The 24181-nt window shown below is 40.6% G+C and overlaps 1 protein-coding gene and 1 long non-coding RNA gene across 2 annotated transcripts in view; one reads left to right on the plus strand and one right to left on the minus strand.

Moving 5' to 3' along the window:
* The window catches only part of JADE1 (jade family PHD finger 1), a 399925-nt gene that overhangs the window by 287392 nt on the left and 88352 nt on the right, over positions 1 to 24181 (minus strand). The gene's annotated exons all lie outside the window — the stretch shown is intronic.
* Positions 4913 to 23066, plus strand: LOC105602776 (uncharacterized). The gene is made up of 3 exons (XR_001021528.5): positions 4913 to 5204; positions 15786 to 15845; positions 19537 to 23066. It is a non-coding gene; the product is annotated as an uncharacterized LOC105602776 (long non-coding RNA).

Genomic DNA, 24181 nt, shown 5'->3' on the forward strand with positions numbered 1-24181 from the left:
AAGTATGCTGTAAACACAAAAAAGGTCATAATCATTATTATAAGAAAGCATTTGGGGTTTGGTCCTGACTTTCCTACACTTCCCAGACATAAATACCCTCATCCTCCTGTAGGTCTCATAAGGCTTCTGGGCCAAGCCAGGTTCATTCTGATCTTTTAGAGACCATAGAATAAGGATGGACTTTGACAGTATCTGTCATCCAAGAGAAAAAGGTCTCTGACTGGAAAGAGAGATCCTGAGATAGGTGGGAAGGAAACAGTCTTCTCTCTTGGGGACCTGGCTAGAGGCCACCACCAGGCAGTAGAGATAGAAGTTATTCTCCAAATGAGGCAGAAACAAGGCAGAGAGATGAATCTTGCAAACCAGATCATTTGTTTTTATGTAACTCTTAGTGTTTATTTCTCTTTTGTTACCCCAAGTTTTTAGTACCTAAAAATTTGTTTAAAAGTTACAGTTTGGTCATAGCCACACTGTGCTTTGGAGAATTAAGGAGAGGAGAATTAAGTCCACTCTTGGTCCTGAGAATTAGTGGAGGAGGAATGTCTGATGGGGAGACAATACCATACTAAGAAATCCCTAGACAGAAGGGGAGTCTTGGGAACAAACGTTTGCCATAAAACCTGGCTGTCCCTCCCCAAGGTACAGATTCTTCCTTCACTGCTAAGCTTTGGTGGATCAGGCTTCCATTCACCAAGGGGTCTTGCAGGTTCCTTTACATACACAGGAAGGAAGATGGGCAAAGGATGGCTGATAAGTCCAGCACTACAGGAAAGCCAGTTTCAAACCTAAAATGCTATCACAACAATGACAAACCCTCAGTGTGAGATACTGACAGGTTAAACTGCCGAAGGAACATCAACCCATTCATACTGTACTTGTGTGTGTTGTACTTTGGCAGCTATTTTTAGATTCTGAATTTAGTATGTGCATCTAGAGGTGACATTTATCAATTTTTTAGCTTTTAAATTAAGAACGTGTTGAATAGGGACAAATCCCAGGATGTCCTAATTCAAGAGTACTAAATTTCTCAGCTTAAATTCTTTCATTAAGTGTCTGCCGTGTTGCTTATGAAAAAAGCTGGCCATGATTCCTAAAACCAAGCTGGAGTTCAAGCCTGGTAGGAGTTTTGTTTATGGGGACAGAGAGGAAGCCAAAGTGAAACAGAGATATGAGATGAGAATCTAGATTAAAAAGTTACTTTCCTGAAAAAACAAGGGTGACCCCCAAACCACCACAACACTTGTCTATCAACACCATGACACTGAAGCCCTTAGACATACGGCCTGGGCTAGAACTCAAACTTTTCAGAAAGCCACAGACTCACACACAAATCTATAAATGCGTCTGTCCTTAACAAGCATAAAATAACAACCTTCCCAAGTGCAGATAAGAGTAACTATCATGGTATCTTGGTCCTAGTAATCCTTGTTGATGCCTATGTTATATGATTAATGATAGTTTCCATGGAGGGAATAGGTTGATAAAAAAAAATCTACAAAATGAACTTCTGTATTTTGGCTGTGAAGTTATGAATGATAGTTATTCTAAAATAAAAGGTGGAACCTTACCCTCCTCTCCCCATCTCAAAATACACCCAACGTATTAAAGAAAAGAATCACCAGTTGAAAGACCGAAAACTTTTTTAAAATAAAAAAGAAATGTCATGATGTATAACTTAGAACTGCAATACTCAAAATGAGTCATCAAAAACAATGTTAATCCCATTGACACAATGCCCCTCTATGTCAAGTATATGACATTATTGCCTGTATGTTGAGATTATTTTTCCTGTTCATGATGAACTTGCACTGACACATCTACATACTTTCTAGGGGCCTTTGCACGTTGGCATGAACCACAATGCACATTTTTCAAGTGGTTGCTAGGGTAGCACCACGAGATAAGATGACCTTAGCCAGGTGGAGTGGGAACTGTGTTAGTGACCAGGGCTCCATTAACATGAAGCTCCATCAGCTGAGCTCATCGAGAGTGTTCACCTGTGCTGATAATGCGGTGAGCAAGGGTGGAGCAAGCCAGCCATCTCCTGTGCCTGTCAAGTCCCTCTTTCAGGCTGCATCAGAGCACTTGGCATCATTCTTACCTTGACTCACGTTTAAACATTATTTGTTAGCAGGTGATGTTATTTTTCTTTTTTTCCTTGAAGCATAAATGGAATAGCCATTGATATTCCACTTGGGGTGGGTGAATGGGCTGGTAAACAGAAATTTAGGACTAAAATCATTTGTTGTTACAGCTGGAAGGAATCGAGGCCAATATCAACACTCTGCAGATGAGAAAACTGCAGTGTGGAGAGGTTAAGTTCCTTGCCCAAGGTCATGGAGTTATTAAGTGTTGGAGCTGGGGCTAGAATTACATCTTCCGTCCTTGAACTGGTCTCCATGGTGAAGGCTTCAGGACTTCACACCAGTATGTGGAGGAAAAGAGTTGCAAGGGTAGGAAGAAAGACCCTTTGATGTCCCAAATGACTCAAAACTTCTTTTACAAAGTGAATTTTGTTGGCATGACTGGGAGCACTGCCCGGGCAAGTCTCTTTCTGTCTGACCTCCTCCACACAGACCCAAACTGGGTCCAAAGGAATTCAATGCTCTGGCTGCCTTGAGGGTCTAGGCAGGTGCAGGGAAGCCTGTCTGAAGCTCAGGCCAAGACAACTATATATACACCCAAGGTGGCGAGGCTTTAGTGCCCAATCACACTTGGTGCCTGGCTGTGGATTTCAGGCAGTGGTTGACCAACTGACAGCAATACCAATATTTAACAATACTTAACAACCAAACAACTGTACCAGCACACACAGCAGTCCTGGAGTCAGTCCTGCACATGTCCATTTCAGATGAAACACTTACTGAGAAACAATCTGCTTATAGGTTTCCCAAGAGGTAAATGCAACACAATATGCTGTTGCATGGAACATTGCCCAAAGTATGGAATGTGTGCAAAGGACTTGAGGCCCAGGGTAGATCATGATATGCTGGCCCCAAATTCACCCCACCCTCTCACATACAGAGCCCATGCCACCACTCCACAGTCCCTTACACACACACACAGAAAGCAAACATCAGAAGCAGTTTTTCAAAATATAAATTTATTTTAATTGGAGGTTAATTACAATATTATATTGGTCTTGCATACATCAACATGAATCCACCACAGGTATACACGTGTTCCCCATCCTGAACCCTCCTCCCTCCCCATACCATCCCTCTGGGTCATCCCAGTGCACCAGCCCCAAACATCCAGTATCATGCATTGAACCTGGACTGGCAATTCATTTCTTATATGATATTATACTTGTTTCAATGCCATTCTCCCAAATCATCCCACCCTTGCCCTCTCCCACAGAGTTCAAAAGACTTTTCTATACATCTGTGTCTCTTTTGCTGTCTCGCATCCAGGGTTATCATCACCATCTTTCTAAATTCCATATATATGCGTTAGTATACTGTATACTGTATTTTTCTTTCTGGCTTACTTCACTCTGTATAGTCGGCTCCAGTTTCATCCATCTCATTAGAACTGATTCAAATGTATTCTTTTTAATGGCTGAGTAATACTCCATTGTGTATGTGTACCACAGCTTTCTTATCCATTCATCTGCTGATGGACATCTAGGTTGCTTCCATGTCCTGGCTATTATAAACAGTGCTGCGATGAACATTGGGGTACATGTGTCTCTTTCAGTTCTGGTTTCCTCAGTGTGTATACCCAGCAGTGGGATTGCTGGGTCATAAGGCAGTTCTATTTCCAGTTTTTTAAGGAATCTCCACACTGTTCTCCGTAGTGGCTGTACTAGTTTGCATTCCTACCAATAGTGTAAGAGGGTTCCCTTTTCTCCACACCCTCTCCAGCATTTATGGCTTGTAGACTTTTGGATCACAGCCATTCTGATTGGCGTGAAATGGTACCTCATTGTGGTTTTGATTTGCATTTCTCTGATAATGAGTGATGTTGAGCATCTTTTCATGTGTTTGTTAGCCATCTGTATGTCTTCTTTGGAGAAATGTCTATTTAGTTTCTTGGCCCATTTTTTGATTGGGTCGTTTATTTTTCTGGAATTGAGCTGCAGGAGTTGCTTGTATATTTTTGAGATTAGTTGTTTGTCAGTTGCAGAAGCAGTTTTGAAAGGATGACACAGAAGGATATGAGCCCAGGGTATATGTGTATATGAGTGGCTGGCACGTGAGTCTTCTTGTCCCGTCTTCCCCTCAACTACCTCCCTCACCCACTAAATAGATTTGGGCCCTGGGAATGGCTGTATCTATCAGATCATCTTTTCATCTAGTCAGGACCAAGCAATGAAGTCAAAAGACACTGTCTATAAAATGTGCTTTGGCCTGGATTTGCAAGAAGAGTGCTTTGGACTTGCCCAGCACTCACTCAATTACTGAACCTTTTTTCATTGAGCTTTTGTGTTTTCTGGACAGAACCCAAGAGAAAGATATTATCATAGTGGGGTTAAACAAGGCCACTGTGGTCTGAGTGACGGACAGTAACACCCTAGCTTCAGAAAGGTACCTGTTTTTCAGAATGGCGTGATCATCATTAGGCAAGAATCTTGCAAGCCATCTTTTACCAGGAGGCTATCAAGATCACAGAAGGCAATACCGGTTTGCTCAGTGACAAGCTGTTTCCTAATCAAGTTTTCTTATACTCAGAACGACGGAAACATTTTCAAAGGTATTATTCTCGGCAGGTTTCCAGTAATTCAACATTTCCAGACTTATCCAAATGGCTTCTGAAATATTTTCTGTTTGTGGAGAGCAGCTTTCAGGATGAGGTAATTAAAAGAAACCTATCAATTTGAGTTTTTTTTTTTTTCCATGAGTAAATAATGTTGACATACTGTTCAAATAAACCCACAATTTACTGCAATCTGTTTTTAGACAAACCCTCCACTTTAACCTCCAAATGGGAAAAACGGAGAGACTTTCCTCTTCTCGTTTAATCAAGAACATATGTTCAAAGATAATACCGGAGGCTTATTCTGGGAAGCGTTCTGCTCTTCCTCTGACAGCGACTCAGTGAGCTCACAAGGCAGCCTCCACACATAATGAAAGCTAACGCCACCATAAATCTCCCGGCCCGCGGAGGTCACTTCAGAAAGATCGCCCACTGCTCAAATAAGCACCGGCTACGCGGAGGCGCACTGGAGGGGGAGAAACACCAACTGTGATAAACACCAGCAGGTATGCACCGGACCGAGGCAGCCCAGGCAGCCGGGAAAGAAAGGAGCCAGGGACGGAGCAGGTGTGTGTGCTGCGTGTTTACACACGACCTCACCAGCCCCGTGTGTTCTTTCTGAGCAGGAATGAGCAAGCTCACCAGAGAGGAGCTGCTTTCCCCCTTAGGAGGAGAGCTCGGGAGGCACCAATTTTCATTAAACCTTAAAGTATACGCAGTGGCAGGAGGCCAAGACAGCCTTCAAAAGTGAAGCTTTTAAAAACATCTGTTAGGGGTTTTGAGATCCTACGGAGAGAGAGCAAGAGAGCTAGAGAGAATTCAGAGTCCAGTGCTTTTCATTTCCAGACTGTGAGTCATAAAAAAAGAGTGCGTAAATCTGGCTGGCCAGAATACGCTGACCCAAGTCTGGGTTTACTAACACCTGAAGTACATTTCATGGGAATTAGTTTAAATATCAACCTGATCATGAAGCTTGAAAGGCTTTTCTCCCATCTCAGGACTCCAGGAGCCCTCTGGAACCTGGAATGGCATTTTCTGACAGCAAAGGTTTACTGTAGCATAAAAGAAATTATGGAGATTTCCCCACTAGGCATAAGGATGTGATCACTATAGGCACCTGTGGCACAAGCAGGCTACCCACCAATATCTTTTAAACACCAAATTATGAACTATTAGGCCACTGCTTCATGGCTTCCGCAAATGTAAAACCTTGACAAATTCCCAAATAAAAGCCATAAAACCAATCATTTTTTAAACCTGCATGAGTGACACCAGAAAAATTAGAGCAGTGTGGCAGGTCACTGTGAAATAAAGCTACCATAAAGACGCTTATGATGCTGTCATGGAAAAGGCAATTAGAAGGTTACTTTCTCTCAGGCCTAAGATTGGTTCTTGTTCTTCCTCCAGCCCCCTGCCTGCCACCTCCCTGCTACAAAATGGATCAGTCTATAATAAGTAGTGGTTATATATCATAAGGAAGCAATTCCTTTTAGTTGTTCCACTATAAAAAAGCATCCAGATTTAGAACTTAACAGGAACCAGTATCACCTGCCCCTGAGAGCCGGGAGAAAGTCTGTGTGTATCATTCAGCCAGCATGGAGTCCGGGTGTTTTAAAAGCTTTAATTTGAAGGGGATAAAAACCCGGGCGTTAAGCAATTTGGCTGTGGATATTTAATGTATCGACCAGACTACAGAATTGGGGCTTCCTATTTAAAATGAGAAATTGAAAATTTACAGGCTCTGTAGGCAAGGTGTAAGTAAATATTGGATGGTGAGCAGAAATCAGCTGAGAACCTGCAGAAACACCATTAGAAGGACTAATAACATGTTCAGCAGTGGCCTTAAATAAATACTACGTTATCATTTGCAGGTGTGCAAAAACAAGTCTGGCTTTTAATTAGCCAGAGACATGTCTCCCAGCATTTAGGTAAAGAAAGCAATGGCCCAGGAAGCTATGGCCCAGGAAGGCTGAGGTTTGCCCCAAGGTACATGACTTCTCAATGGCAGCAGCAAGATTGGAACCCATCTCCTGCTCTCTCTCTTCTACTCTAACACATCTGTGGGAGGCAGGATACTGTACCCCAGAAATGTCTACCTCCTAATCTGCACAATCTGTAAATATGGAACCCTACGTAGCAAAAGAGACTTTGCAGATATGATTAAGTTACAAGGTTTGAGTGGAGAGATAATCCAGTGTTATCCAGGTGGCCCCAAATAATCGCAAGGGTCCTTAAGTGAATGAAGGAGCAAGAGAGTGAGGGCCAGAGTCTGTCAGAGAAGTCATGCTGCTGGCTTGGAGGATGGAAAGAGAGATCACAGGCTAAGGAATACAGGTGGTCTCTAAAAGCTGGAAAAGGCAAGGAAATAGCTTCTTTCCTAGGCGCCTCCAGAAGGAAAATCTCCAGAATGATAAGGGGGTAAATTTATGTTGTTCTAAGCCACACATTATTACAGCAGCAAAAGGAAACCAATACTATGCTATAGATGGGTGTTGCATTTCCCATTCTATTTTGATCCGCTTGAAGTAACACCATTATCTCAGTGGTGGTCAGAGCCTTTACAAAAACCAAAAGGAATCCCCCCGCCCAACTCCCTTTAGTCTTTAGCATCTTTGCTCTCCTTTCAGATCCTCTCTCTGGCTCCCTTTTCTGTATTTTCTTTCCTATGTAAAATACCGCTAAAGGGAAAGCTTTTTTCTAGTTGTTGACTGACCTATCTTGAGAAATTAGTCCAGTTCAGTCACTCAGTCATGTCCGACTCTTTGCAACCGCATGGGACTGCAGCAGGCCAGGCCTCCCTGTCCATCACCAATTCTTGGAGTTTACTCAAACTCATGTCCATGGAGTCAGTGATGTCATCCAACCATCTCATCCTGTCTTCCCCTTACTCCTCCTGCCTTTCATCTTTCCCAGCATCAGGGTCTTTCCAAATGACTCAGCTTTTCGTATCAGGTGGCCAAAGTATTGGAGTGCAGCTTCAACATCAGTCCTTCCAATGAACAGTCAGGACTGATTTCCTTTAAGATGGACTGGTCGGATCTCCTTGCAAATTAGAAATTAGTTGGCAGGAATTTAATATGTTACAGTTCATCAACTATTTCCAATCTATTAGAATACTCTATTTGAGTCTGTTTTCTTATCCTACCACAGCTGCCCCCTGTAAAGCCTACAAGACTCAAAATGAAGTTAATCTCTAAGGGTGGAATTTTGGGTTCCTGGTTTGGATTAACCTTTACCAGAGTGTCTCAAGTCACACTGTAGACACAGGCTATGGGGTCAGAAAGACCTTGATTTGATTCTCTGATTCACCACTTATTAGTAATGTGACCTTTGGGAAAGTATTAAGCCTTGCTTTATCTCTAAAATGGAGAACTTAATAATCACCTTGCTCCATACTGAGAAACTGAGATTCTGTGTTTAAAGTGTTGAGCACAGTGCACTCCATAAGTGGTGGTGGTAGCAGGAGTAATAAAGATACTTGGCACAGTGATACCCGTTATCTCCAAGGTACTATAAAGCTCATTCAAATCCTGTGGAACAAGAAGTTTCCATTTCTGGTATTGTGAAGAGACACCTACCCACTGTGGAACAGCAGCAAGTATTTACACATAGCCAGCTGTGTATTAATATTTTCCTCCCAGATACTGGGAATTCTCCGGGCAAACAAATCACCAAAGAAAGTTTCCTTCCCTGTCCAAAAGAAGTTCAAGGTTTAGCAGGGAGCAAATACGAAGCATAATTACTGGACTTCGCTGGCGGCCTAGTGGATGAGAATCTGCCAGCCAGTGTAGGGGACATGGGTTCAATCCCTGGTCCAGGAAGATTTCACATGCCATGGAGCAACTAGGCCCGTGCACCACATCTACTGAGCCTGTGCTCTAGAGACCACAAGCCGCAACTACTGACGCCCGCGTGCCTAGAGCTGTGCTCCACAACAAGAGACCCCAACCTGATGAAAAGCCCACACACCACAACTAGAAAAAGCCCACGCAAAGCAACGAAGACCTGGCACAGTCAAGAAAAAAAACAAAACCCACAATTACTGGTATTATCCCTCTGCATTGAAGACTTATGTACAACGAAGGGTGGTAGGAGGATCCAAGAGAACAAAATCTTCCCAAGGGAACCAAGAACAGGGTCCTGGAGATGACTTTCGAGTGGGGTCCTGAAGGATGACTAGAAGTTTGCCATATAGAAAATAGAGAAGGAATTTATTGGGCAAAGAAAAATGTGCATGAAAATAATGAAGTAAAACAATATCAATAGGAGCATCTTCTAAGCATTACTACAACACTGAAACAACTGGAACAAATTAAATCCAGTTCAACAAATTAAATCTGCAGCCACTTGCTCTGAATCATCAACAACCTTTCTCTGGATCTGCTACAAAGTGATTTCAGGGTCACACTAAACACTTCATTCTTCCTTGACTAAAAAACGATGCCTTGGGAATTCACTGATGAGGACAATACTATCGATATTAATCAGGTAATATGCACTGGCCCTGAGATAACAAGGCATCTAGAATCCCAATGTATGAATTCATACTTAATCAATACTGCCTTATATGAACAGAGGACATTTTTTCACATTCCAAATCATTTTAGTAACATGCTGAGAAAAATCAATAACTTATTAAATGCCAGTTGCCTCATTACAACAAACTATTAATCACTTTTTGTTGCTATCATATTGGGGCCACAGATCTGACTTTATATATTATGTTCTGGGCTACCTGTTCATGTTTATTCCAATCACTGGAAGAAATGATGCACAGAACAACTGCACACTGCAGCCAAGATGGGGCCACAGTAGGACTCCCAATGCATTATTGAAGAAAAAAAACTCAGTTAAGGAAAAAAAAAATGCTATTAACTTCAGCTGAAACTGCTGAAAATTAATTGCCAGGAGTAAGAGAGACTGTTAATAAAATAACAATTTCTTGAAATATCTCCAGCACCTGAAATCCTCTATCATCCTTGCAACACCAAGAAATAGTTATAGTAATCTCAAGTTTTAAGATGGCCCCTTTTTAGCCACTTGAAAGTACACATTAATATACATATGTATTTTGTGAAATGGAAAAGTGAGATCCTCTCAACCGTAGTGTTAAGTATTATACATTTCTCAGCAAATGAGAATATCTTATCATATTTGAATTGTTAGGGGGCTTACTTCCCTAGGGATGGTTAGCTTTTTAATCTTATTGAACACAAATGTTAAGTTGCCTCCTCCAATGCCATTCTGCCATCATTTTCTCAGGAATATACAGAAAAATTTGAACTATATGCTTATGAATTTATGAATAAGATACTCCTATTACTAATGGAAATGTCCACTTACTTAAATAAAGTCATCTTTATGTGAACTAAACTTGAGAAACACTAGGTTAAAATAATCTTACAAAATTATATAAGATACAGGTACTTTGCAGTAAACTTTGCGTAGCAGTTCTTAAGAAATTGTGGCATTTGAGAAACTATGATCATTTAAGAAACTATGATCATGAAACCTGAATAACAGAAAACAGTCATTTTATTTGGAAGTGATTAGTTTTTGCACAAATATTTTATCCAAGAGCATCCACATCTGTCTTCCCAACATGCTGCATGGTATGGTAGAAAGACACAGGCACTCCATATATGAGTTCTGAATTTTGAATCTTGTCTAACCACTCTCAAATTTAGACTTGGTCACTTCACATCTCTGAGTCAGTATTCTCAGATGAAATGGGGATAAGTAATGTTTTACCTACCCACCTCACTGAATTATTGTTATGATCAAATGAAATGACATGAGTAAAAGAATCTTATAATATCTGTGACCCCAGTTAGTAAGCCTTAGTGTGGCATTGCAATAAAAGAAACCCAGCAACTTAAAGTTATTCTGATATTTTCTTGTACCTCTTCAAGGGCATTAAAAGATCTACTTCATTATTCACAGCACCATTTTGTATAGTCCCTTAACATGTCTCTCCAATTCTCTCATACTCCATGGTTGTTTTGAACCTCTCGCTCTATAAACTTCTCTCTCAACTCTTCCCCCCAACAACTCTCCAAGAGGCAGGAATCAAGGCTTGTCTATGCCCCAAACCCCTGTGAACCACCCCTCCTCAAGCTCTTCATCAGATTCAGTGTTTCAGCCTCTTTGCCCTCCTGCCACCCAGCCATTCCCCAGATTCTCCACAGGAAAGCCTAGGGGAGAATCCAGCAGGCAGTAACCTCCCACACAATACTCCTGTCCCCAGTGACAGGCATGGGGTGAAGAGAGGGGATGGTGAATATTTAAAATGACTTTTATCTGTTTCAGCATACTAATGTTTTTACACTAGTGTTTTTGATACTTACCAGTTTATTGCTTTTTACATTTTAGCTGAGGCAATAAGGTCATTATTTTCAAACTAAGGAAAGCCAATCACAAGGAAGTGACCCCACAGTTGATCTAGGTTCCAGAACTGGTCAAGACTGTAGGAAGAAAGTGGGCTTCATTTCTTTCTATCTACAGAGCCATGGTTCTCAAAGTGTGTTTCAAGACATTCCTAAAGAGGCTTCTGAAAAATAAACCCAAGGCCAAATTTCAACAGGGAAATGTTGCATTCTGTCTCTCTTCAGGGAGGTCCACAACTTAGAGAAGTCCTGAGGGAAAGAAATCCATTCATTAAAAAACAGATTAGTTTAAATGTGAAAAGCAAAAATTTAGAATATTAAGGACAGCATCTTTATAACCTTTGGGTTCAGAAATACTTCTTAAATTAGACCCTGGAAGCACAACTATAACAGAAGATTAATAAATCCATCTGTATTAAAATGTAAAACTTCTCTTCATGAAAAGATACCTTTAAGAAAGTGAAAACTTGAAACACAGGGAGAAGAAATTTACAAACATATAATTAAGAAGTCCAATGAAGAATGCAGAAAGAACTCCTACAAATTCATAAGGAAAAAACAATTAGAAACTGAGCAAGAACATAGACAGCATTTATAGAAGATGAAACTGAAATGACCAATAAACATGAAAAGATGATTAAACTCACAAGTAAGAGAAATGAGAACTGTAATCACAATGAAATAGGCCAAAAAAAGAAAAAAATTAAGTCTGACATTACCAAGTATTGATGAGGATACACAGCAATGAACTTAACAGTCTGGAGTGAATAAAAATTGTAGCCATCACTTTGGTTGGTTTATCCTACAAAGTTGAAGTGCCAACTCTCATATCCAGTAAATTCTATTCTTAGATATGTACCCTAGAGAAATTCTTGCACACGTGCCCCAGGAACCATGTTCAAGAAAGTTTGTAACACCACTGTTTGTAATAGCAAAACACTGTAGCCAACATGATATCTACAAAAAAAGAGTGGTAAAATTGTGGGATACTCATAGAACAGATAATAACAATGAAAATGAGTGCAGTTGTGCATATCAATGCCTATAAAAATCAGGAACATAGTTGAAAGAAGAGCATAGCTCAGAAAAATGTGTACAGTATGCTATTGATATAAAGATAATTCAAAAGCATATAAAATTTTAAATTACATTATTTAAGGACATATATATAGTTGAACCAGATGAAAAGCAAAACGCAAACACAAAATTCAGAAAACTGGTTACATGGGGAGAGAAGAGGACACAATCAGATACATGCACCCAGGTTGATTGATGGGATTGGTAATATTGCATTTATTAAGATGGCTTTTTATTGCTACTCACAGGAGGGCATGGCAACCCACTCCAGTACTCTTGCCTGGAGAATCCCATGGACAGAGGAACCTGGCAGGCTACAGTTCATAGGGTCTCACAGAGCTGGACACAACTAAAGCAACTTAGCATACATGCACACATCATATGTTTTTATATAGATTTTTGTTATGCATGAATGTTATTAACACATACATACATTTAAAATTTTAATTTTAACTTGTTTAATTCAGTATCTCACAAGCATTATCCATGTAATCCTTTTATCTCCTCACATATACTAACACCCTTTTGAGATCAGTTTGGGAAACACTGCTCTAGGTCTTAGCAACCTCTCTTTTTTGGCAAAGAAACTTCCTTTAGCTAAATTTCATGGCCATTTACTCCAGCAGGGCCTGGATGCAGCCACAGATGCAGAGTTCCCTCAAGTTGAAGAGTCCCAGGATATTTTTACTCATGCTCTTGTAAGCACATGTGAACTGTGTGTATCACTCTTACCTTGGGTTTGGAAAGCGTTCGTCATGGAAGTACCAGGTTGTCTGTTGATCTGTTCAAAAGTAACTAATGTTCAACTCTGCCATGTCCTTAGAGTCCACTTGCTCTCCCCAAGCTGTCCAGACACCCCCAGCCAGAGAAATGACACTCCAAGCTGAGTGAGATGCAAACTCTCATAAGAATGAAAGTTACTCTGGAGAGCTCCGTGTTCTGGGGTTTGCCACAGAAGTAACCAGTCAGAGGCACCATTTTCAGAGGCAGTTCCTCTCTGCAGCAGATGCCTAAATAATCTTCAAATATAAGTAGATCCTGCTGGGCTTTTGAAGTTCACACGTTGGTGAGCTCATTGAGATATACTTTACAGCTGGCTGCATTGCTGAGAGCTTGATGTTTTTCTCCCCCATGCTTTTGCTGATAAAGGCCTTTTGAATTGGGGTGATTGTAGCAACATTAAACTCCGAGCCTTGACCATTGGATGCTAGTCCCTTATTAGTATCAGGTGTAATGAGGTCGGGCTAAGAAGGGATTGTGTGGTATTAAACTGAGTTGGTATTGATTTGTTACTAATGGTGGAGCAGCCTACTATACTTTAAACCTCTGGTTTCAAAGGATATTTCATTTTTGCTGACTTTGTCTTCTGTTGTGAAGATTGATTTCAGCATAATGATCCATCACCTGAGGAAATTCACTCTGCTGCTCCTAAACTCCTATCTTGCAACTATACCTTTCATATTCGACAAGTACCCTAGTTCTCAGCAGCCCTGCTCACTGCGCCCACACAGCTCCCTGCTATTTGCTACAGCTCTTGCTTTTCCATCTCTCACACCTCCTGCTTTCAGACTCTGCCTTACTCTCTCCTTACAAGGGATGCCATGAAGATGCTAGGCTCTCACTGCTTTTTTTTTCCTTTGCTTTTTCTAGAAACCTTCTTACTTATGCAGTTTCTAGCTGAAAGCAATCATCTATCATCATATAAGGTGAAAACATAGGGCAGCGTGTGCTGAAGCAGAACCAACATGGTAATGGCAAATTTGTTTTCCCAAAGTGCTAAATCCTCACCACGCTGACTTTACATATGCGATGGCATTCTAAGGGTGCGTGTGTGTGCTTGGTCATATCTAACTCTTTTGTGACTCACATGAACTGTAGACTGCCACGTTCCTCTGTCCATGGGATTTCCCAGGCAAGAATATTGGAGTAGATTGCCATTTCCTTCTCCAGGGAATCTTCCCAACCCATGTCTCTTGCATTGGTAGGCTTTTTCTTTACCATTGCACCCCTGGGAAGTCCCAGTTTGAAGGGTAGACAGCTGATATTTTCCTGAACTCAAGGGCAGGAGGTCAGCTGGGCAGCAAGAAGACATTGGACTCAGAACCTGGAAAGTCACCCAGGCTCTCTCCCTGTGTCTCGTTGTCATAGTTCACACTGACTCAGTCTCCTCTGTGTTTGCTCATGAGCCATTTCTGATCTCTAGAGTGGAACTTATGACTGCTCAGGTCTCCTGAGGATACACAGTACAGTCCAACTGTTTTACTCTGAGTCCTAATTCCAAACTGCAACGGTTGCAGTTTTGGTTTACCCAGCTTGGGTCAGCTATCCAATCTACTGGAGATTGGATATGTGGCTGGAGATCAAGGTTATATTCAACCAAATGGTCCTGGGGCCATTTTCTCCAAATCTGGAAACCCAGTTTAAAGAGTTATTATGAGCTGAGCAGACACTCCAAAACAAATTGTGTCCCCTATATGCACCAGCTTAAGGACTTAATAATAAAAACATCTCTAAGATGCATTCTTTCATATCTTTATCAGATATTTAATGCACTCCTAATCTGTCAGAAACAGAATTAATACAGATGAGCTCTAGCCCTCCAACAGAAGAGATAAAGACCAACCAATCTGCAAATAAAATAATAATAGTTTGGAATGACTGCTGAACAACAACAACAAAATGTAAAGAGTGATGTGATAGAGTATTTGAGAGACATATGCGAAGGTGTGCTTACCTGAGGCTTCTTTAAAGAGATGATGTCAAATATCTAAGGAAAGCAGTGATCCCAGCTGAGGGAACCCAGGTTCTACGTTGGTCCTGAGATGGGAAAGGACATACAGAATCCCAGGGGGCTTCAGAGAAGGGGACAAAATCCAGCTCACCTAGGCCTTGTATGCCCTTTTAAGGGATTGGGATTTTATTCTAAATGCAGGAGGAATATGTCAAGGAAGATTAGGAGGAGAGACGAAGACATCATCTGATTTATGTTTTTAAAAGCTGACTTTATGGTAGAATTTTAGGAAAGCAGGAGTGAAAGCAGGGCAGCCAGCTGGGGAGTTGTTATGTCAGTTCAGGAGAGCGAGAGTAGATGAATCTTTGGACCAAGGAAGGTGGTGGTTATTAGGATGGACAGGACAGGAGAGTCCAGATTCTAGATATATTTTAAAGTAGGACAATCAGAACTTGCTGATGAGTAGGACTGAGGAGGGGAAAAAAGGAGAGGAAGTATAGATGACTCCAAGCTAAGATTTGAGTGGCTGGGAGAAGGGTGAGCTATTTTCTGAAATGGGTCAGATTGGAGTGGCAGATCAGGTCTTCATCACAAAAGATGCCAAAGCAAGATCTCTGATCCCAGCCACAGAGGTCCCTGGATCCTGATCTGGTGATATATTCTCATAGGGTCTCTCTGCAGTCCACTTCCTATCCCTTTAGAACACCACTATAATCACACCTCAGCTGTGTTGGCCTTCCCATCCCAGTTACCCCAAGCTCCTCCCTGTTAAAACTCACCTAAATTCCAAAGTCTCTCCTCCTCCTTGAGGAGCTTAGATGAAGAAAGGTTTAGGGTTAAAGCAGTTTTAGGAAATAGTAAATTAATCCAAATATCAATTCTCCCCTTTCCAGCTTTATACATTATTAGGAAACATTGCTCTGAGTGTCTCAGCCTCTCCATCTATAATAAAGGTAAGGAGAAGATACTTCATTTTTAAGATTGAAACCTAAGTGCCATATGTGTAAAGCACTTAGTACAGTGCCCAAGTTATGTCAGGTGTTTAATGTATATTAGATATCATTGTTCTTAACATTTCTCCCTTTTACCTATTTTCAAAGTAAATGTATTACCAAATACCAATTTGTTGCTTATACAAAGAGCCTAGAAGTAAGTCTTGTTTGTCTCTAGCTATACTGACTAAGAACATTTTGTAGCAATATGATTATTCAGGCAAAAAATTCCACCACTAGGAAGATATATTGACTACACTTCCTCAAACTGAAATTAAGATGGATTAAAACAGAGTATCTTGTTCTAATTTGTGAAGTTATTTGTATGAAAAATCTTACCAAGGTATAAAATTAATTGAGCTAAGTTATATATTTAATTAATTCCTTACTGAGGAGAATAAAATTATATGTAATAACTTTTCCATAAACTCAGGACATATGATCACTCTCCAATGGAAATCAATTTAATGGCAGTTCACTTGGATTTCCTGCCAAAGAATAGTTTCCTTAGAATATAGACATAACTTAGAGGTTGAAGAGAGCAGAAGAATGTCTCACTGAGGAACATTCTGGTACCTCTTCACCTATAAATAACCCAAGTGTGGGGAAGACAGATGTGTTCACTAAAATAAATCTTAATAGTAAATCTTCTGAGAGTTTAGAACTTATGCTATCTGATATGATTTCCTCTATTTCCATAAGCACACCTTCCAAGTGCATTCTCATTTGGGTGTCATTTCATCAAATAGGAAGATCATAAACTCTCAGGGTTAGGAGGTACCTTAAAGGTCAGTGATCTTTATTAATAGCAATGGCTGTTATTCTCATCATCCCCAGTTCCGTTGCCCTTGCAGGAAAATGTAACAATCCTGCTCCATTGATGGGCATAGCTTCACTATGTATACAGAACCAAAGCAATCAGAGTCCCATGACTGGCCTTCTCTTAGTCTTAGTGGGTTTTCCATTTGCAGGAAGTCCCCTTGACTCACAGATATGTAACAAAGCTTGGTGTCATAGGCAAAATAATGACCCCTAAAGATGTCCATATCCTAATCCCTGATACTTGTGAATACATTATGTGACACGATAAGGGAGAAACAAGGTTATCAATGAGTTCACTTTGAGAGTTCACTTTCATCCTATCCAGTGTAATCACTTACAAGTCCTTACAAGTAGAAGTAGGAAGTGAGAGAGTGAAGGTCAGAGTCAGTGAGAGATTGAAGAAGCTACCTTGCTGGTTTTGAAGATGCAAGAAGAGGCCACAAGCTAAGGAATGTGGGAGACCTCTAGAAGCTTAAAAAAGACAAGGAAACAAAGCCTCCAGAAAGGAATACAGGCCTGCTGGCATGTTGTTGTTACCCCAGTAAGGCCATTCCAGACTTCTGACTCCTAGAACAGTAAAAGGATACATTTGTGTTGTTTAAGCCACTAGAAATGGCTTCCATGATGGTTCAGTGATAAAGAATCCACCTGCCAATGCAGGAGACATGGGTTCGATCTCTGGGTCAGCAAGATTCCCTGGAGAAGGAAATGGTAACTCACTCCAGTATTCTTGCCTGGGAAATCCCATGGACAGAGGAGCTTGGCAGGCTACAGTTCATGGGGTTGATAGTCAGACACGACTTAGCAACTAAATAACAACAAAACCACTGGAAAGCGAACACACAGGTGGTTAAATACTAGAGGGTGACAAGAGACAAGCATCATTTCCTTCCAAGGCTGCTGGGAAATCTCACAGGAAGCAAACACCCCAAGTGCAGAACTGCCTGTCTTTTTTGACCTCCAAAGGTCAGCCTGCTGCTCCTCAACTTCTGAAGGCCTTTTTACCATGGCAGAATGTTGTGAAAATTCCAGGCTAATTAGACATCCATATGAAAAATAGTGTGGAGGAGAGAGTGAAAGCAGGGAGAAATTAGAGGGCATCATACAATAGGCCTCATATGAGATGATGGGGCACAGGAACCTAGTAGCAGAGATTTAAAAAGTCATAACTATCAGGATTACCCCACTGCCACCAAGCCCCAGCTATACCAGCCTTCTGTGCCAGGACCTCCCAGAGCATCCAGGGCTTGAGCCCTTCTGCCTAGAAAGCTCCTTCCCCTATGGCTAGTGCATGGACTTTCAGACACACCCTAAATGGCACCTCCCGGATAGCTCCTCTATAGCAACCACCCAGGCAGGATTACATCACTTACTTTAATTATCTTCTGCTGCTGCTAAGCTGCTAAGTCGCTTCAGTCATGTCCGACTCTGCGCAACCCCATAGACGGCAGCCCACCAGGCTCCCCCGTCCCTGGGATTCTCCAGGCAAGAACACTGGAGTGGGTTGCTATTTCCTCCTCCAGGGGAACTTTCCCGACCCAGGTCTCCTGCATTGAAGGCAGATGCTTTACCGACTGAGCTATGCGGGAAGCCCCTGGCACTTATCAGGTGCTCAATAAATATATGTAAAGCATGAACAAATGACAAAGGAAAGATCTTAGTTACATATTGGATACAGGTGAAAATGAAAGGACGAGTCACATATGGCTCAAAAGTTTGTAGTATTAAGTGACTGGGAGATGGTGGTGCCACCAACATAGGCAAACAGAGGAAAAGGAAGTTTGGGCATAAAGCCAGGGATGAGCTGGGCATGAAGTAAGAGCAGAAAGTCCTCTAGGCATCTGAATTCAGCAAGCTCAAAGATCCACTGCTGTCTCATTATCTTTCTGAACTGGCTCTCATCCTCTCCTCCATCTACCTCATCTGGTGACACCACATTCAGGCAAACGTCCACACTGGAAAGTTCAGAATTTGTTCTGGACTCCTTCCTCTCACCCATTCCAACATCCAATAAGGACAATTTTTAAACTGCCAAACTTAAATAAGAGGCATATTTTTTCTTTTACAAAAAGACAAATAGCCTACATTTGCTGCCTTTTCTTTGATGGTATCAGTACACTATCTCCCAGCTGTTTCTGAAAACAAAAACAAAAGCAAATAAACAAAAACCACATAGTGCCTTCAAAATAAAGGTAACAGTTTGACAATGAATGAGAACAGGGAAAAAAAAAAAAACTGCTTTTCAAAAGAAACCCCTACTGAAGAGAAATTTGAAAAGAATGTTTGGAAATGTTTCCATCATTTTGTGGTATTACTGCCAAAATGATATAAAGGCATCATGTATACGAACATTTATACAGAACACTTTAAAGATCTGGGATAGACACAGAATTTATTAACCTATTTTTATAATTTTCAAACAGAGGTTTAAAAATTGAAGCTGTTAACACTATGAAAAATACATACCCATGCCAATTAGCTTATAAGAACAATTGATTGATACCAGGGATAAAGGAAATTTACTGACTTGAATTTCAACAAAACGATTATGTAATTTCTAGATAGAACTAGAACTGAGTCTCGTGACTTGGGAAGTGTATTTCTTCTGGGGTCAACATCACTTTATGAGTCCTTTTCCACTACATCAGCCATTAAAACTAAAACTGAGATAAACTTAGTGCAAGACCTACAAATCATAGTATCACAAGTATAAACCAAGATTTTAAAAAAATAGACACATTCAATCATGAGGTTTTTTTATAAGTAAATAAAATAAAAATTATTCTAATTATTCTAAATGTTTTAATCTCATTTTCTTATTCTTTTACAGTTTCCATTCTGGAGGATGTTTTTAAATGGGCACAATATTAGCACAGCAATAAACATATGTAATTTACGTGAAAAATAACTACTTTGGAAGTGTGTGGCTGAGATTTCCTTGCCCACAGGATGTCCAATCACTGCTCTGTGAAGCCAGAGGAATTGCCATAAAATGCATGCGAGCCCGCAGCATGGGAAACCTTCCACAGCTTTGAATTCTCAGTGTCCACGGTTCTCTCATGACCAACAAAATGGGTAATACACACACATGAAGGTGCACTGTCCTCTGGATGTACCCCTATTTGATGAAGCCCCAAACTCTTGACAAGAAGGTAAAATGCAGAGGCGATTCGTTAATATCATGAGCTAGCTTGCTGCTTGGATGAGTTGAGCAGAGAGTTATTCTCAAGCCCTGGCTCCTAGCCCTAGCTTGATCCCTTTCTTTATCTCTTTCTCAAAAAAGCATATGGAATGCCAGTGGGAGAGAGTCACTATATTATGGGGATAACCTTGAATTTGCTCTAATTTAAGTTTTGAAAGGAGTAAAGCCATCACAAAACTAACACTTTATTATTAGTAACACATTATTTAGTTATACCTAGTGAGTCAAAAAGCTTCTAACTTACACAATCAAATCTCAGCTCCTTGGCAGTGTTCCTGACCCTACCTTCCTCTTAGGTCTCACTTCCTACCAACTTTATTCTCACACTTTACACTATGTTGCCTGCACATACTATCTTTCTCACTTATTCATACAGTCCTCTGTCCAAAATTTCCTCTATCTTTGTATCATCATTCACCTAATTTCTATTCTTCCATTAAGACCAGGCTCAAACCCCCAATTCCAGGAAGTCATCCTTGACCCATCTCAGGCTATCTTAGATGGTAGTCCTGTCATAATCTTTATGTTCCTGTTATACTTTGGCATAGCTCTATTACTGCACCAAAATTATCTACTTATGGGTTGGCCATCCCCACCAGACTGTGAGCTTTATTTTAGGCTGAGGATGGAGTCTTACTGGTAAACACAATGCCTGGCTTGTAGCAGACATTCCACAGATGTTTGCTGAATGAGTGAGAGAGTGAGTGAGTGAGTGAATCAGTAAGCTGTTGGATATCTAGGACTGACGGAATCAAAGGTTAATCTAATGACAAAATATCTACATTTTTAATTATTGATCCGTCATTGCCTAAGAATATAACTTTAGTGAGAAACTGCTAAAAATGACAAATTACAAGGGAAGTAGCATTGCAGGAGGGAGGTCAGTGAAAACCTAAAGAGAATGAGAGGACCACAGATAGGGTCCCTCAGCCTACCCTCCCAAACAAGGCTACTTCTTCACAGGTATTACCACAGAGCAAAGACCTCTGAGGTAGCTTAGGGCTGAAGAGAGTTGGCAGTTCCAGGACTGCCCAACATCAACTCCTTAGTTGCTGTACTGTCCAGAAGTCTAGAGGAGCCAGGAAGTGTGGAAGTGGAGAGGGGTGCTCAGGGAATCCTACAACAGGTATGAAAGTATTTCAATTTTTTAAAAACAACTGGTACAGCCACATCAGTGAATATCAGCTTAATATCAGCTTGCCTGTAGCTAATATCGTCTATACTGCCATATTTCCATGGAGAATAATGGCCCCTTTAAAAGCTGAGGATTTTTTTAATTGGTTAAGAACCACTTCCCTCTTGACATTTGAAAACATTTTCTTTCTCAGGACTTGGTGGATAGAGCAAACTCTAAACAAGCACTGAGTGATGGTTTTTTCCCATTTCTTTTGTTCCCCTTAAAAACTCGCCTGTAATTGTGTCTGGTAGCTCTGTTTTTCCCCTTAGTGATGAAATGAAAACTGATTCAGGCCTTACCATGTGGGGGACTTTTTAGTCACAACAAGCAATAGCTTTATAGTTATTTGCATTCTGAGCTTCCTCCCTCAAGTAATTGGAAGAGATTTTGATTGAGTCCTTAACCTAGTTTTTACAGAGCCTCCACCAAATGCCTCAGACACAGACATACTTTATCACTCTTGGCTAAATAAATGAAATGGGCTTTCATCAGAAATGATCAGTCCTCCTCCCAGAGAGAGTTTCTATGATTCCAGCAGTTGATGGGGTTTTTCTCTTCCCACCTAATGGATTTATTTCTCACTTGATTGTCCTTTCCACATCAAGTATAAGCTGCAGCTCTTTCCCACATGAAGCTCACTCGGTGTTTTCATTTTCCAGGACTGATTCACTCTCAGAAGATGAAAGGTGGCTGGGGGTGGGGGGGTGGCGGGAGGGGAGTGGTCTGAAATGATCTAAAATAACTGCAATGTACAAAGCAGCTGATTAAATTATTTTGAAGGGCTGATGAATGCTTTCAAAATTGCAGCACTGAATGTAATTACCAATGTAGAGGGAATAAAAATTTTTCCTCTACTCTTCTGGGTTCTTTGGTTGGTCTAATAATCAAATTAATATAGGACAGATTAACAGGAGAAAAACCAATTTAACTACTTATGTACAAGGGCCCCATAAGAATATGAGGCCCACAAGTAGTTAGGCAGTTGAGGCATATACACCATTCTGAATCAAGGAGAAGAGGTTGGGGATCTGGCACTTCAAGGGGGAAAAAAACCAATTCTTTGCAAGATGGGAACCCAAATGTTTGGTAAAAAATACTCCATGCAAACACAATGAGACAGGGAGGAACTGGATCTCCAGCTCAGCCGTTCTCACCCCCTGCTTACCACACCCAGCCCATATTCTGTGTAATTATCTGTGGTAACAGGTCTCTTCCTAGACCAGGCCCTCTACCTAGTTTCTTTTAGACAATGAAGGGGAAGGTAAAATATAAAATCTGCTGGGTGTGGATTGCCTTTAGCTCAGAACAGTCTACATGTCAAAGTGGCACATCTGGGACAGCCTTGTTCTAAACCCCTTCACCAATATTTCTCAGAGTGCACTTTGAGGTCACCTGCCTCCCAAACACTTATGTGCTTCTTAAGCATGCAAAGTCCCCGGCCCCATGAAAGGAACATACTTTTCATCATAAGGGCCTGAAAATCTGTACTCGATAAAGGTTTTTAATAAAAAGTTTATTATACATACAGATGAGTACACTCACCATAAACAGGCACCTTGCTGAAGTTTCACAACTAAACCTGTCTCAAAGACCAGCTCTCAGATCAAGAGCAGAATATCACCAATATGGTCCCCTTCTGCTCCCTTTCACTCACAACCCATTTCCCCACTTCAGGGTTAACCATTATCTTAACTTCTAAGGCCACAGATTAGTTTCATCTGAGGTTTTGATTTTTTTGAAGTCTATAAATGGAATCATACAGTATGCATTCTTTTCTGTCTGGCTTCCTTTATCAATTATATTTATGATATTCATCCATATTGTTGCATGTAGCTGTAGACTGTTCATTCTCTTTGGCTGAATGGTATTCCACTGTGTAATTATACCAAAAACTGTTTACTCATTGAACTTAAATTTAAATGATAATGAAATACCTGTATATAACCACCAGAATGGTTAAAATTAAAACAGAAAATACCAAGTGTTGGTGAGGATGTGGAACAATAGAAATTCTTACACACCAAAAGAGGGACTATAAATTGGTATAATCACTTTGCAACACTCTTTGTCAGTATTTTCAGTTCAGTTCAGTTCAGTTGCTCAGTTGTGTCCAACTCTTTGCGACCCCACTGACTGCAGCATGCCAGGCCTCCCTGTCCATTGCCAACTCCTGGGGTTTACTCAAACTCATGTCCATTGAGTCAGTGATGCCATCCAACCATCTCATCCTCTGTCATCCCTTTCTCTTCCCACCTTCAATCTTCCCCAGCATCAGGGTCTTTTCAAATGAGTCAGTATTCTACTAACATTGAATATGTGGCTAACTGATAATGCCAAAATTTCACTCCCAGCTATATGCCCCACAGAAACACATACATATGTTCACCACAATGACCCAACCTAAAACATTCACAGCTGTTTGTAATAGTTAAAATCATTGTGCTATGTAAAAGTTATCAGCAATTGAGCCAAATCTGCATTTTTAATAAGTTCACCAGAGGATTCTTATCCACACAAACTTTTGAGAATCTTTGCATTCAATATTCTGAAGATTTACTTTGAGACTAAATCTAGGAATTTCAGCAACTATCAAAATCTATAAGGTCAATATGTTTGAATTTGTCAAAGAAAAAAGATGTTTCTCATCATTAAACTTACAACAGGGCTTCAAGTAGGAGTTTATATTAATACTTAAGCACCATGTACTTTGAAAGCTGAGCACTACAGAAAAGTGTTTCACAAAACACGTTAAAATTTTAATTGTATTCTCACAACCGTGGACTTAGGGCAGCTGCTGAGATTCCTCAATCACACCATTACTGTGATGAATGAATATTTCACATAATGCTGTTTTCCCATGAAGTTCCTGTGATTAAATAAAAACTTCAATTTGTAAGATCAAGAAATGATGGGGAAAGCTCAGATCTCAGAAACTTTGACAAGATGCAATTGAACAGACCCCTGCTCTGAAGTAAAGTGTGAGAGTGTATTGTATTTTGGTGGCAGCTGACAGATTTTGAGTAATCACCTACAAAAAGGACTACCCTTAAATGAATGGCCTTAAATAACAGAGCAATAACTCAGTTATCACTCCTA

The sequence above is a fragment of the Ovis aries genome, chromosome 17 (assembly GCF_016772045.2).
Source record: "Ovis aries strain OAR_USU_Benz2616 breed Rambouillet chromosome 17, ARS-UI_Ramb_v3.0, whole genome shotgun sequence".
Classification (NCBI taxonomy): domain Eukaryota; kingdom Metazoa; phylum Chordata; class Mammalia; order Artiodactyla; family Bovidae; genus Ovis; species Ovis aries.